This window comes from Pteropus vampyrus, unplaced genomic scaffold, assembly GCF_000151845.1.
Source record: "Pteropus vampyrus isolate Shadow unplaced genomic scaffold, Pvam_2.0 Scaffold8, whole genome shotgun sequence".
Lineage (NCBI taxonomy): Eukaryota > Metazoa > Chordata > Mammalia > Chiroptera > Pteropodidae > Pteropus > Pteropus vampyrus.
Window position 1 is genome coordinate 16,083,541 of NW_011888789.1, and position 14,373 is coordinate 16,097,913.

The 14,373-nt window shown below is 38.2% G+C and overlaps 1 pseudogene; it reads right to left on the reverse strand.

Annotated features, from left to right (window-relative positions):
- Window positions 1–4,730: 4,730 nt before the first annotated feature.
- Window positions 4,731–4,849, reverse strand: LOC111729321 (annotated as a pseudogene).
- Window positions 4,850–14,373: the final 9,524 nt, after the last annotated feature.

The following is a 14,373-nucleotide window of genomic DNA, read 5'->3' on the forward strand; positions in this document are numbered from 1 at the left end:
TTATATCAAGCCACCATGTTTGGGGAAATTGGTTACACAGCAATAGATAATTAATACTCACTAGTCTTATTTCTAAGCCAGTTTTAGCTAGCTTTCATGTACAGGAAATTTCATGTACTGGATAGCTTATTAAAACACAGATCTGGGACCTTACCCTAGACCTAAGAAATATAATATCTGCAAGGCCCAGGTATTTGCATTTTGAACAAGCACTCCAAGTGATTGGATCACAGATGGGGTTACAGATCATGCTGTCAGAAACTCTGCTCCAGGTTCTCCAGGTGAGACATTTCTACATGTAGTTGTCAAATTCATCTTTCTGAACATTGATCCTTAATTTTGTTGCTAAAAAATCTTTGATGCCCACCCCTCCTTCTTGTGCAAAGTAAAACTTAGCCTCTTGCCAACTTTCATGGACCAGAACAATCTAACACTAATCTCTTTCAGCTTTATCGTCTTTCTGTTACAAACTCTGTATTCAAATAATGTGGCATTTTCAGGCCCTAAACCCACATAGGCTCTGCAGCTTCACACTGTGGCTTTTGTCTAAAATGTCTTGCCTCACAACTTGACTTACGAAAATACCACCTATTCTTCAAGCATCAATCTTTAGGAAAACTTTCCTGCCTGTCTTCTCCTGTGCTGGAAACAGTCCGTGCCTCTTCCCTGTTTACAGTACTTGTATCACAAGTTAGCATTTAACACATTCAAGAAATTGAATGAACACCCACTAGTTGCTAGGCCCTGTGGTGACACTGGGGGATGGCAGAGAGCAGACAGCATCTTCGATGCAGCAGCACTGCCTTGTGCAGTAGCTATGTATATATTTTATACCTCTTTGAAATCATAAATGTCATGATAGCAAGACTAAGCCTATGCAAATTTGAATCCTACTCAACACTCAGGCAGGCAGTAGGTATGCAGTGCATGTTAGTTAAATGGATGTTAACAGCTCAGATGAATGCTGACTGTATACACACAGTATAATCTTTCACTCAACTTGGAGCCCAGTATCTCTTTCCTTGTCTCTCCTTGTTTCCTTTCCGTCCTTCTTATCATGTGCTTCTTTCCTCTATTTGTAGATATCTCCCTTCTTCTCCTCTTATTTCTGTAGTTCTTTCTCCATCCTCTTCACTTTGTCTCCCTTCTCATCTACCACCTTCTCTTTTTGTTCTCTCTCTCCTATCTTCTGGTATTTCTTCTTTCAATGGCATAATCTGGAAGAGAAAATATATTTTTCTTAATTTCAAAAGCAGATAATTAAAATGTGTTATATCACTTTAAAAAACATCAAGCACCTCTGTTATTTACTTATGAGGCCCTCAATGACACTTTCCCTCCCTTTGGGCCCATGCTCTCAGTAGAAAACAATTCCTCACTCCATGAACTAGGATGCACTGTGGGGAGGATTGCTGCCTTCACATGCTGGCAACACTCCTGCAGGAGTGTTGTCTGTGAGGTCTGGGCAACCAGACCTTGGCAGGGAGCAGGTGCTGAGTATCTACTGCTGGCTGGCCACTGGCAAGTTGGAGACATGTATGATGGATGTTATCAGTCCATGTGTTCGTAGGGTGCCCCAATGCCCATCTAGGGCCAACGTTCCAAGAGAAAAGCTAAATATCTATATACAAATTTTTTAATTTGTTATTTATTTGTAGTAATGGACACCAAAAAACAAATAGCCCACATTTTGATTGACATGTTCTCTGGCATTCCTTTTAGAATGTTGCTTATGACCCCTGCTGATCAAGGCTGTCATGTACAGCCACAGATTAAGGCACTGTACACCTGGAGGGGTGCCAAGGAGAGACTACAGAGCATAAGGCATCCCCGGAGCTGTGCAGCACCGCAGCAGTATTGCTGCCAGAAAGATGAGAGAAGCCACTTTTCACTTTTCATAAGGTCAATTTGTATTTAGGTCCTATAGAAAATGAAAGTTACCTTTAGATTTTTTCTTTATAAAAGAAAATAAGATAGACACCACTAATATTTTTCCTGTCATATTTTCCTGTCATATTTTATCAGAAACCCCAACCATTTCTTTCAATTCTTAAAAACGTAAGTTATAAATTTGTCCCATGGTGAATGTGAAGTAGATGTAAAAGAAAAAGACTAAGCATTTCAACTTTATTAAAAATTGATCAAATCTCAAAATAAATCTCAATCAAGTCATCAATCACGAGAAAAGAATTTATTGAACTTATTCTATGTTCTCAGTTTTCTGCCAGCAGTTAGATTTGATTTTGAACTATTTTTATTCATATGACTCTATGTGAACTTTTATTTTTTTCATCTGCATAAATAGCAAGATAAATTATTGGTCTTTGCATTCATCTTCGAATTAATTAGATTACTCTAAGTTTTTATATTTTTTCCTAAATTACCTTTATGGATTCTTTCCTCATAACCTATGCTCTAGGTTGTTGAGAGGACATTCCGTGTGTGTGTGTGTGTGTGTGTGTGTGTGTGTGTTTCTGTAGTGAACAGTAAGTAGCCTGTGGCCCAAAGGCACTGCTGACCTGAGGCTGTGGATGGCATTGGACAACCCCTATCCCAAGTGATATGGGCCATCCGTGATGAGTCTGTGGTAACCAATACTTTTTCATAGGTCACAGATCTGAAAACGAGCAGAAGCAAGCTCTTGCTATTATTCTGGCATTCCTTGGATCTTCTCAGGCAGCTTTAAATAGGTCTCCTAAAGCTATTTAATAAAACCAAAATCTCATCCCTTCCTTGGACCAGATTCAGACTCAGGTTTTGACTTCCTAGCTTCTCTCTTATGTGCAATCTTTGCAAAAAGTACATACTCTCATTTTAGTTTTATAAGGGTTTACTGCCAGTGAGCACATAAGTAGTTCTCAAGTGCATATTAAAGTAACCTAGGGAGATTTAACATTTGTCCCTTTGTTCCTTCCCCCAAGTGATTCTTATTTGATTGGGATAGGATGGAGCCCAGACATCAACGTTTTTTCAAAGCATCCTAATGTTCAGCCAAAGTTGAGAACTGCTAAAATATACGGAAACAAAGTTAATCGGTTATGGGAGATTTTGAAGGCATAGTAACGGCAGCCACTAGACTTTACTAAAATAAACATGAACCTAGATGTTCATCTTTTTGATTCTGGTCTTGAAGTAAGTCCCATAATCTTGTCTGAAGATGGATGGTCCATGGAACCCAGCTTATTTAATAGGGTGGGAATTAAGTGAAATGCATGAGATGACAGTGTCTGGCTCACTATAGCTGCCCAGTATGTCTAAGATTTGCTGCTTTCCTTTCTTTTACTGCTATGTGATTATGAAACCCAGATGTTCCCTCTAGCCTTCGAGTTGAGGAAAGCATTTCCCTCACTGGCCTGAAGACTCCCTCCACTCCACCCCATGGCTCCAGATGTTTTCAGTCACTTCCTTGTCTTTGCTGGAGGTGGCTTTACTTCCACCCCCTAGAACATCAGCTCATCCCAATGAACAATTTCCCTCAGTTATAGTCTTTGCTTGAAGACTCTTCTCTAACTGGATATGGAAGTTCTTTCTACCCCTGGATAAAGTAAGACACTTTGCTCCTTCCTCTAAGTGTGTGTTTACCTAAGAGCCAGCTTTTGGCCTCAGCAGTGCATGCCATTGTTTAAGTTTGAGACAGAGAATTGGTTTTTACTGGCATGTTAGTATAATGACAAGGAAATTTGTACAGCATCCAATACAGTAGAAGGTTATGACCACTAAATGAAAGATCATACTATACAAATAGAGGAAGAAGGTAAACTCCCTTTGTAGAAAGAGTCTATATCCATTTAGAATTTATATAATCATACTTGTCCCTCATTGGGAATGAATGCTACATCTTTACCAGTCCTCATTAAAAGGCAATAAATCATACAATATTTAGACCTTGAAGGAATCCGGACATTATTTGGACCTCATTTTGCAGCTGAAAAAAAAAATGGGGGAAAAGCAAGGTTAACCATCACAGAGATAGCATACCCAGATTAAAACAGTGAGTTTCTAACACATAATCTTTACAGAGTTATTATACTACATTAAGTGAACTAGCTTATTTACCTTACTGAATTCAGAAGTAAGAGTGAAGCAAACCATTACCAGTGTTTCTCTCCTAACAAAATCATCCCTGTCTCTTGATGAAGAGGCAGACAGGAGTTGCCTTCAGGGCTGTGCTATTTCAAGGCCAGCTGTGGTGAGTACAGGGCTCCACACCAGTCTACTCACAGCACTGGGCTCACAGTAGAAGACCTGCAGGAACCACATTTACTTTTTCGAGTCCCCTCTGGAGAAGCTGAGGCTTTGACCAAATTAAGTATAATAAACAGGTGTTGACTGAACAATCAATCAATTCCGAGGAAACATAAGGAGAAGGAACGAGAACATCAGAAGGAAGAGAGGAATGAACACCAGAAGACAAATGAGAATGGAGGTGATTTTTTAAATGATTACATGACTCAGTTGATTTCTTAAGTGAGCTTTACTTTCCTCTGGTACTTTCCTTTGAAGGCTCAAATCCACACTTTTTCTTATAGGGGAGTGATTCACACAAGAGAGGATGCTTCTGGCATCTAGAAATGATTTTGAGTGTCTTTCATAGAAGAAGAGGAATTTCTGGTCAACACTGGCTTAAAAGCATAATTTTTTTTCCTTTTTTTTAGGTGAGACAACCCTTGGTTGACCTCACAGATTGCAAGGACCTTGTCAACTTACAATCCCTTATTTTTTATTTTTTATGCCTACAGCACCTAGTCTTCCTAGGTGGTCTCCTATCCAAGTACTAACCAGGCCCAATCCTGCTTAGTTTCCGAGATCAGATGGGATTGGACTTATTCAGAGTGGCATTGCCGTAGACTTAAAAACATAAATTTTATTACATGGTGAATAGCCCTCTCGAATTGGCTAAATAATAAGTCTAATTAAATGCCCAGTAATAAAAGACTCAAATCTTACTGTTTTTTAAAATACTATTTTCTAGTTAGACACCAAGAAAGTAGTGTATGTCACCAAAGAGATGACACTTAATGGTCAGATAGAAATAGTTTCTAGTTCTCTGAACATGCTATAAATAATAATGACACCATAAATCTATTTACATTTCAGAACACTTTTAAGCTATTATTTTATTCAATTCTCACAACATATTTGGTGAGATAGCCTTTTGATCTTAACTGACAAATGAGAACACTTACTTACAGGGCAATCTGATGATGTGCCTAGTTTACACAGGAGCTCGGGTAGTAGTGGGACCAAGGCTGGGACTTGGGACTTCTAACATCCATTTCAAGGCTCTTTCCCTACACCCTACTGCCTCTAGCACTCTGTCTTTTCTGCTACTTGCATAGGCTGGAACTTTGTCTCATTATGTTTATATCCCCAGAGCCTAGCCCAGTGCATGATACAGAGTAGGTGCTTAATACATGTTTGTTGAAGAAGTGAATGAATCTAACTTTGGGTTGCCCAGAGAGACTCAATGCCTCCCTGAATAGTCTGGGTAAACTCATTTTTGAAGATTAAGGTTAAGTAGCTTCGTAACCTAAGAAATTTTTAATGTTTTGTGAATTATCTTAACTCTAGAAATGGCTCAGTTTTAGAATAAATGGCTCATTTCTTGAATGCTCTGAGATGAGATGCTATTCTGTATGAAACGAGGAGATAATCTCAGGGGGATTATATTATCATCTTGCTGCAGAATCATATGCTTCTATTTTTATTTTCCCTTGAAGTTTTATTATTTTTCCAATTATAATTTATTATATGCAACGATATAAATCTTTTATCCCTAGGATGTGAATGACACATCAAGTAACTATTGTTTTGAAATACACAGCATTTCTAGAATTCTGACACAGAAGATTAATATTTGCATGATTTGTCTTTCAATTTTAGTAATGTACCATCTTAAATTATTATTTAACAGTTTCATTGTTCTTGGTTCTCCAACTAGATTATAAATTTCTTCAGAATGGCTTAAGCATTTTATTTACTTTATATCCCCTTCATGCCCAATGAAGGACGAACTGCATAAAGATGGATTTCTGAGTACATAAATCAAGGCAAAGGACATAGCATCCTCTTAAAAATAGTGCTCTTATAGCGGTCTGGAAATGCTTAAGAGAATATTTGTTTTTAAATTTTTTAATAGATATTATAGTTGGCATAAAATTCTGTTTATTAAACTCTTCATAGTATTTCCTTAGAGTTACATATTTTTATCATAAACTTTTTGTTGGAAGGGCAAAAAATATAGACAAAATTGAGGAAGTACTTCTAGCATGTTTGAGCGTGTGGCTCTCCTCTTCCTTCTCTTCCCTCTTTGACTTCTCTTCCTACTCAAATAACATGTTTAGAATCTACAGATGTGTGGTTTCCACTGCTAAAGTGAAAAGGAAATGAATGATTGATTCTGCTTGTTCATCAAACGTGATAAATGCCTGTTATTGCTGAGGGTGGGGTTGGTAGGGAAGTAATGAAAAGAAACAGTTCCTGACGGCAATGAGCATAATATCTAAAAGGGGGAAATGTTATGAATAAAAACAATTATAATAATTTTAACCCATTTCCTGTTTGCCCCGAGAATACTCGCCAGTGGCGCTTGGGGCTGCAGCATTTTCTCGGAGATAGCTAGTGGATTGCAGTCCTAACCTTACCCCCAAAATTTTCCACAAAGTATCTCGCTTTTATTATTATTTTCGCATCGCTCTAATATATTGATAGTCTTTGGAAATAAAAGACATCATTCTATTTATAGCATTCTGTTTTTAGTAGTGATATTCCCATTTACAAAATATAGTAATTCTCGAACCTTGAAAACGTAAAATTCTAGAAGAGGTAGCACTCCTGCCAGTGATGTTAACATCGTTCTCGAACAGTTGTTGGCTGAAGATAAATCCAATTTATGTACACATTCCATTTGATAAATCCAATTTATGTACACATTCCTGTTATCTTAGGGTTAGATACAAGTTCTGTTTAGAAATAACCCCAAGAACAGTTTTTATATTTTATTTTCACATTGAAAACCAGCTAGATTTGCTCCAGCCTCAAAGAGCATGTTTATGTAAAATTAAATTAACTCTAGCAGCGAGCTGCACTTTTTCTTTTTTAAATGAGAAATGGGTTAATAAAGGGATAAAAAGTATAAATACCACAATGGCCACAGAGACAAAGCTGTGTTCAGAAGATACATTACATCGACTTGCATAGACCTGCATCCTATGTATGACAAGCTCCGATGATTATGATAAAATTTCTCTCACATCACCTCCTTCTTCCTTTAGCTTATTGGTAAGGAAATGGTAGAAATTCACGGGGTAGTCACAGAGGCATTTGGGGTTGTCAGTGAGGCTGAACACAATAGGATTTTAAGACTCTAGGATTTTAGAAACGTTTTCTTCATTAGAAATTATTAGTCCTCTGGTCTGATGTTTCCAGCTTGTATCCATCTTTTGCTGCATAACAAAAAACCCCAAACTTCGCAACATTAGACGATAACACTTTACTGTTTCTTGTGGGTCTGTGGGACTGTTGGATGGTTATTCTCCTGATCTTGCCTGGACTCACTCATGCAGGTCAGCTGGAACCTGGGACAGGCTGAACCATTTGGGCCTCTCCTTGCATGTGGCCTTTCATTCTCCAGGAGTCTAGACCCATTTCCTCACGGGGCAGTGGCAGCATTCCAGGAGGACAAATCCCAGTGTGCTGCAGCACATGTGCTGATGCTCAGTTGGCTGAGGCAAGCCACACAGCCAAGTTCAGAGTCAAAGTAGGAGGGACTACACAGTGGCTTGGTGTGACTCACTGGGAACCATTACAGAACTCTCTAGAATATGAAAGATCTGCCCAAAGAAGTTCAGAGTTTATTCCATCATGCCCTGGGGTGGCTTGTTTCTGCCGATGTCTGATGTGGAGTGTCTGGACAAATAAATTAAAATAAGCCACTGTGGTACTTCTTACAAGGACCTTCCTTTCTTTCTTTCCCCCTGCCTTCCAAGAGAGACAATGACTTACCCATGCTAACTTAAGGGGCATTAAAGACTAAAATTCATATCTCAATCTAATGATTTTGTCATAAACTACAATCCAGTGATCTTTGCACAAACAGCCTCCCTCCCTCTCTATCCCTCGTGAATATGTTGTCTCCAGTTTCATTTACTTTAAACTACATTTTTGAGGGCTTCTTATCTAACATTTTATGTGATGGTCATTGTTTATAATTAATTTATTTAACATTTCCTTTACTTTTCAATGCTATGAATGACCCCTCATTACTTTATAATTTCTCATTAATTTTATTTTCACTATGTTTGACATTAACTAGTAGAGACAAGTAAGGAATGGCCCAAACCAGATCTGGCAGCACTGAATCTTACATTTCCTCAACTACGTTACCTCCTGTTTATTATTAACTTTGATTTATCTTTTTTTAGCTTGTATTCTGACCATGAGACTATGGTCTGATATATGATAACTTGGGTTGTTCTTTAGAAAAGAGGTGATCATTCCACATCAAACACACCTCAACTTGTAACTGCAAGTGAATTCAAAGTACATTTTTTAATAGATTTCATTTTTCATTAAGCCTAAGGGTATAATTTCATAAACAGTAGAGTGCCACATAGGAGCAGGATGTTGACTACTTCTTTTGGTAGTGTCCTTTGTGTGAGTTAGTTTTCTAGGATGCAAGTCATTGCATGGAAATAAGTTAGGTATCTCTGGAAGCCACATTAATGCTCTCCACTTGTGCTACCTGACTTAAACCAGGAAGTAACTTGAGCGTTAGCATAACAGGTCTCTGAGCAAGTCATGCATTCCTTGTTTTATATATAAGGTTCAGGTTAAGCAAAATCTGAATATTCACAACCTACTTCATGAGTGCTAATGCAAGTTCTGTGAGACAACTGTCACCCAGGCACTGCTTTGAGCTTCTTCATCATCATCATCATCATCATCATCATCATCATCATCATCATGATTATTCATATTGTTCTCCTCACTTGTCATCAATGAGCAAATTATTGTTCAGGCACAAATACATTTGAGAAGAATGGAAAGAAGGGGGACAACACAGAAAATAATGTCAAGATCTTTCTTTTGGCTTCACAAAGTAACTTTAGGCTGTAGGAAGGAAAGCTGATATAGTTCTACTATATTCTCCTTTGGTCAGATTGCCTCTGGAAAATTGTTTTATTTTGAGCGCCACATTTTAAGATGACATCAATCACAGCCAAGAGCAGTTTTTACAAAGAACGAACAAGTTAAGTGGAAGGATGATTGAAGGAATTGGTTAGTCCGAACAAAAGAAGGCTTGGGGGTATGTAGGAACACCTTCAAATGTCTGAAGAAGTCTCATGTGGTCTCAGGAGTGGCTTAGTTAGTTCTGAACATTAGCCCTAGAAATACCATAGACAAACTTAGAATATTTGAAAATCGAGTTCGGTTATTGCTCACCAGACATCTCATTTCTTCTGGTAATATCATTTACCAAATGAAGGACAACCAGAACCTGACTACCACCTTCACTCTCTCCGATTCCATTTCCTTATTTATTGCTACACTGGGTTTTCACATTAAATACGAAGCCAAAGTGAGAGGCAAAATAAGCATTTATTTGCCATCACGGGGGCACAAAGTCAGGCAGAATTCCAAATTGTGTCTCGATTACAAAGGTAAAGGCAAGGGACTTTTATGAGAAAAGGACAGGAAATTATTACATGAATAGGAGAAAGAAATTGCCATTGGTGCTAAGCAGGTAAATTATTCTTTAGCTCTTCACGGCAGATTATCGATTCTACCTTCAGAAAGTGTTCACGATCATGTCTTGATTGTCAGAATGTCTGCTTTCTTTTAGTTTTACACTTGTTTGTACCATAATGTTGCTTTGCCCCAGTCCAAAGATTATTTTGGCCCAGTTCAAACATTCTGAAGATTCAAGGAGCAAAACATGCAAGCAGTTCCTCTGGAATGGTGGCTCTGGCTCTATATTAAAATGCCAGTTTTTCACAGTTTTGTAATCCTTAGTTCTGGCTGTGTCTCCTTTTTCAATATTTTCAACTACTACTGTTGTTTCTAGTCTGTTACATTTCTAGTATTAAAGCTCATCCCATAGTTTCAGACTGTTGGGCTATGCCATTTCATCCCTTTCACCACTGTTATCTACTCAGCTCCCAAGCACTGCCCCTTATTCATAGATGTCAAGACCTGATACAAAGTCTTTCTCTCCATTACAATTTCTGTCATCATCCTAGGAAATTTCACCATCTATGTGGGTGGATGATCCATCCTATAGCACAGCTTGCACATTTCTGGGTCTCTTTAATTCCAAAAACATCCTCTACTCCTTTGGATCTCTCCTTGACCTGGATCTTCTCTATCTCTAAAATCTAATATTTGAACATTGCAACTTCTGGCCACAACCTACTATTCCCCCAGCTTTCTCATGAACTCACTAATACTATACTAACCTTTCAGCTCAAAGGAACTTTAATACCATCTGATTCTCCCAATTTTATTGGCTTATTAGTCACCTTCTGCCCTTTCCTTCTTATCTCCCAGCCTTATCCTCCCATTTTCAGTTCCCTTACGCTCTTCCCTATTCTGTAGGAGAAAGAAAATTACACAGTAATGAAGATAAGTGCTACTATGAGTCATGACCCTAACTTCAGCTGGACCCTCAGGCTTTCCATCAATTTTTCTGCTAGTCTTGAGTCAGCTTCTTCTCCAAATGTTTCATCAACTACTCTAAAACATTATCACACTCTTCAAGCCCTCACCTTTCTAGCAAATGACCTTGTCTCCTCTCTTGAGAAAATCGATGCTTTTAGATGTGCTAGATGTATCAGCCAAGCTTCTTTGTTACAAACAACAGAATCTAATTTACTGGTTGAATGCCACATTTGTTCAAAGTTATTTTGTAGTTCAGAATATCTCTAGAAGACCAGAGAGCCAGCTTGGAAGCTATCAGGCCCTGGGCATGCCACGGGGGCTGTTGTAGCAAACACCACTGTCGGAATCCAAATTTTAGCTTGTATCATGCACTGATGATGCTCAGAGCTGGATGTCAGAAGTTCTGTTCCTATTATGCTTGAAGAGATAAACACTTCATCTCACTTACCAAAATATGAAGTCTGCATGTATTTACCTCTTCATGTTGCTCCCTTCCAAGTTAACATCTCATGCAGAAACATCTGACTGGTGGAACTAAATCACATGCCTACATCTTGGCAGCAAGGAAATGAGACCTGGTTTCTACCTTGTGGATGCAAGATTCATATGTAGAAAATTCATAACGTGATCAAAAGACACTTGGCAGCTACAAACATGGCAAACATCCCCTATAATCTCTTTAAGTTTCTCATCCTCCTACCTAAAAATTTATCTACCTCTACACCCATTTATGTCTTCTTTCTTTCAATCACTGTGCCTTCTGCTTTTGAAGGTCATCCTCTTTATTTCTGCACTTAGCTCCACCCCTTTCTCCTTCTCCCATGTCTTCTCTCATATCTTTCCCCATATGTTTTGACAATTGTCCTCAGTCAATTAATATATTCAAACTTCTCCCACACTAATCATTTCTTCCTAGACTCCCTCAATTTTCTCTCTTCTGCTTCTTAAACTAACTTCTTGAAATAATAAATTAAATGAATCATTTCCATTTTGTCATCAACTATTCATCTCCCAACTTATTACTTTCAGACTCTGGCCCACTCCTCAATGTTCCCAACACTGTTCTCCCACTGAAACTGCTTTTATAATGGCAAATGAATGTCCACAAATTTGTCAAATCCAATAAACACAGGTTAACCCCTAACTCACAGTGCTTAGCTACTGCTTTGACCTTGGGGATGTCTCTTCCTTCTTGAACTCATTGCTCCTTTATCTTCTGTGAATGCCCACTCTTCTGGTCTTCCTTGCCTTTCTAATCAGTCCTTCTCTGCTCTCTTGTGGACTGTTCATCCTACACTTTCTCTTTCAGTGTTGGGGTTTCTAACTCCATGATCCCTCTGATTCTAACAACTTTAATGAAGTTCTTCTTTTTTGTTAATCATTTGATTTGGTATGGGCCCCTAAAAAAAACCCCTCTATTGGTGGACTCAGGACAAATGCACCAGGTAAAAGACTCTTCTTCTATACTTAATAAACTGTCCCCTTCTACAGCCTATATAGCCTGTAAATATTATAGTATAATGAAGATGACAAATGTGTTACATGCAGGAGTATTAAGATTTTTAGGTTGAATTGCAGGCATATATTTAATTGGCTTTTACTAAGGTAATTTGAAAAACTTGGTGGGTTATTTTTAATATATGAGCTGTGTAGCTCATGATTAACTGGCCACTCTCAACAAGAATCATGACCATTAGCCCCATGATGGCAGGAGTCCTGTGGTTCTCAGCCTGCAGAATGGCATACACCCTGGTTCCTACTGTTCTTGTAGGAACTTGTTGGAAGCCCCAATATAAACACTTCCTCCCTTTCCCTTGGGACATGTCAGCTATTGGTCTGAAGCCACCATCCCCTCCTTTTGCACTGTTACCAAGTGCTACTCTCTCCCCTGCATGGCAGATACTGTATTCATGGCGGCTAGGAAAAAGATCTACTTCTTCCCCAAGTGGATCGCAGTGTGACAATCGACAGCACTGGCACTGGCTTCTGCTTTCCCACATCTGGTGCGGTTGCGTTCTTTGGCAGGGAATTAACTTCATTAAAGGACGAAAGGAACTTTTGTAGCTCTGCTTTTGGAAGTAGTGAGTTAGTCATTAACTAAAACAACTATGCTTCTGGAAATGAGTCCCTACAAACTGAACACTATTCTTTTGCAGAAATGGCCCATTATTTAAAGAGAGATGATAGTTTGGAATAAAATAAAGAGCAATTGAAGAAAAGAAAGAGGAGTGGGGATACCTGGAGGCTTATCTTGGCTCTAACAGAACAAATGGGGGGACCAGAGCTCAGTCACTCCTTTTCCCAGCCCCAGTTTCCTCATCTACACAATGAAAGACTTACAAGGAAAGGAGCCTAAAGATTCAAAATTCTACATGAATCTTGAGTAGACAATGAATTATCTTGAGATTCTGAGTTAAATGTAATTAAAAGCCTATGCAATAAATTTCCAAGTTTCAACAAGTATTCTATGCCTATTTATAAAAAAAGAATAAATGAGAAAGATTTTGAAAATGCCAATAGTCTATTTTTCCCAGCCCATGACAAAATTTATCAGTTGTCAATTTATTTATTTTTCCTTTCATAAACCAGGCACCTAATGGCTTGAGCTTTAAGTGTGGAATGATTCAAGACTAGAAATTCTGGTTGTGTCAGTAGGACTAAAAATGTATTACTACAATCATTTAACTTTTGTTTTCATTCTTTAAGATCAGTCTAAAATCCAAAGGCAGGCTAGTTATTTGTAGTATCTGGGTAGCAAATAAACATTTATCAGTGATAGAAATTTGCTGGAGTGTCATTAAAAACAAGAGTCTGGAAGGATATAAAGGTCCTTCTGGTGTTTCCAATAATGATACACCTAAAAGAATTTCAAAACTACTTTGCCATTTGCCAAAGGTCAATGACATCAGAACCAGGTCCCACTGTACAGTGATTAGTGAAAGGCTGGTAACATATGAGGTTTCAGAGACTGTAATCCTTGATGGGTTTCCAACATTTGGATAACCTTTCCAAATCCATTGCACATTTCCCAGAACTTTCAAAGGGAGTGGCCAAATGCATGGACATTATTGTGAAACTGAAGTATTTGAATTTTTCTGTTACAATTTTCCAGAATCCAATCCAGCAGTCAAAAAATAATGTGCTGAATGTTAGCATGGTCTAAGCACAGTAAACATGTAAAAAAGCAAGATAGACAAGGTTTCCTTCAGACTGATGTAACAAAGATTTCAAGTAGATTTCTACTAGGATCTTATAGCAAAAGACCAAGATTATTTGGGCAAAAAGATCACTCAAACTTTAAATGTCCCAATCACCACCTACCTTTCTAAAAAGCTAATTGGCCACAGAAATGTCACAGGATTGATTTAAGTACTCAAAACACTGATATGCAGCATCTTTCCTCATCTTTCTAGAAGCATGCTTCACTCACGCTTCTATGCACCCCTTTCTCTCATTGTCTGGCTCTATTTTTGTCCTTTGCTTCCCGTATACTTTGAAATGGAAAAAACCGACTAAATAATTGCACTTTATTACCTCCATCCTAGAGATTATCTACCTTGAAAGCTGCATAGTTCTAGGTCACATAACATAGGTAGATAACAGAATGTAGGTACATGTGCAGACAGACATGATATGTACAGTGAGTATGGCAAATAGTCACATTGATTTTGTCATTCCTCACCTTTTCTTTTCTTCAGTTGATTTATACAACCA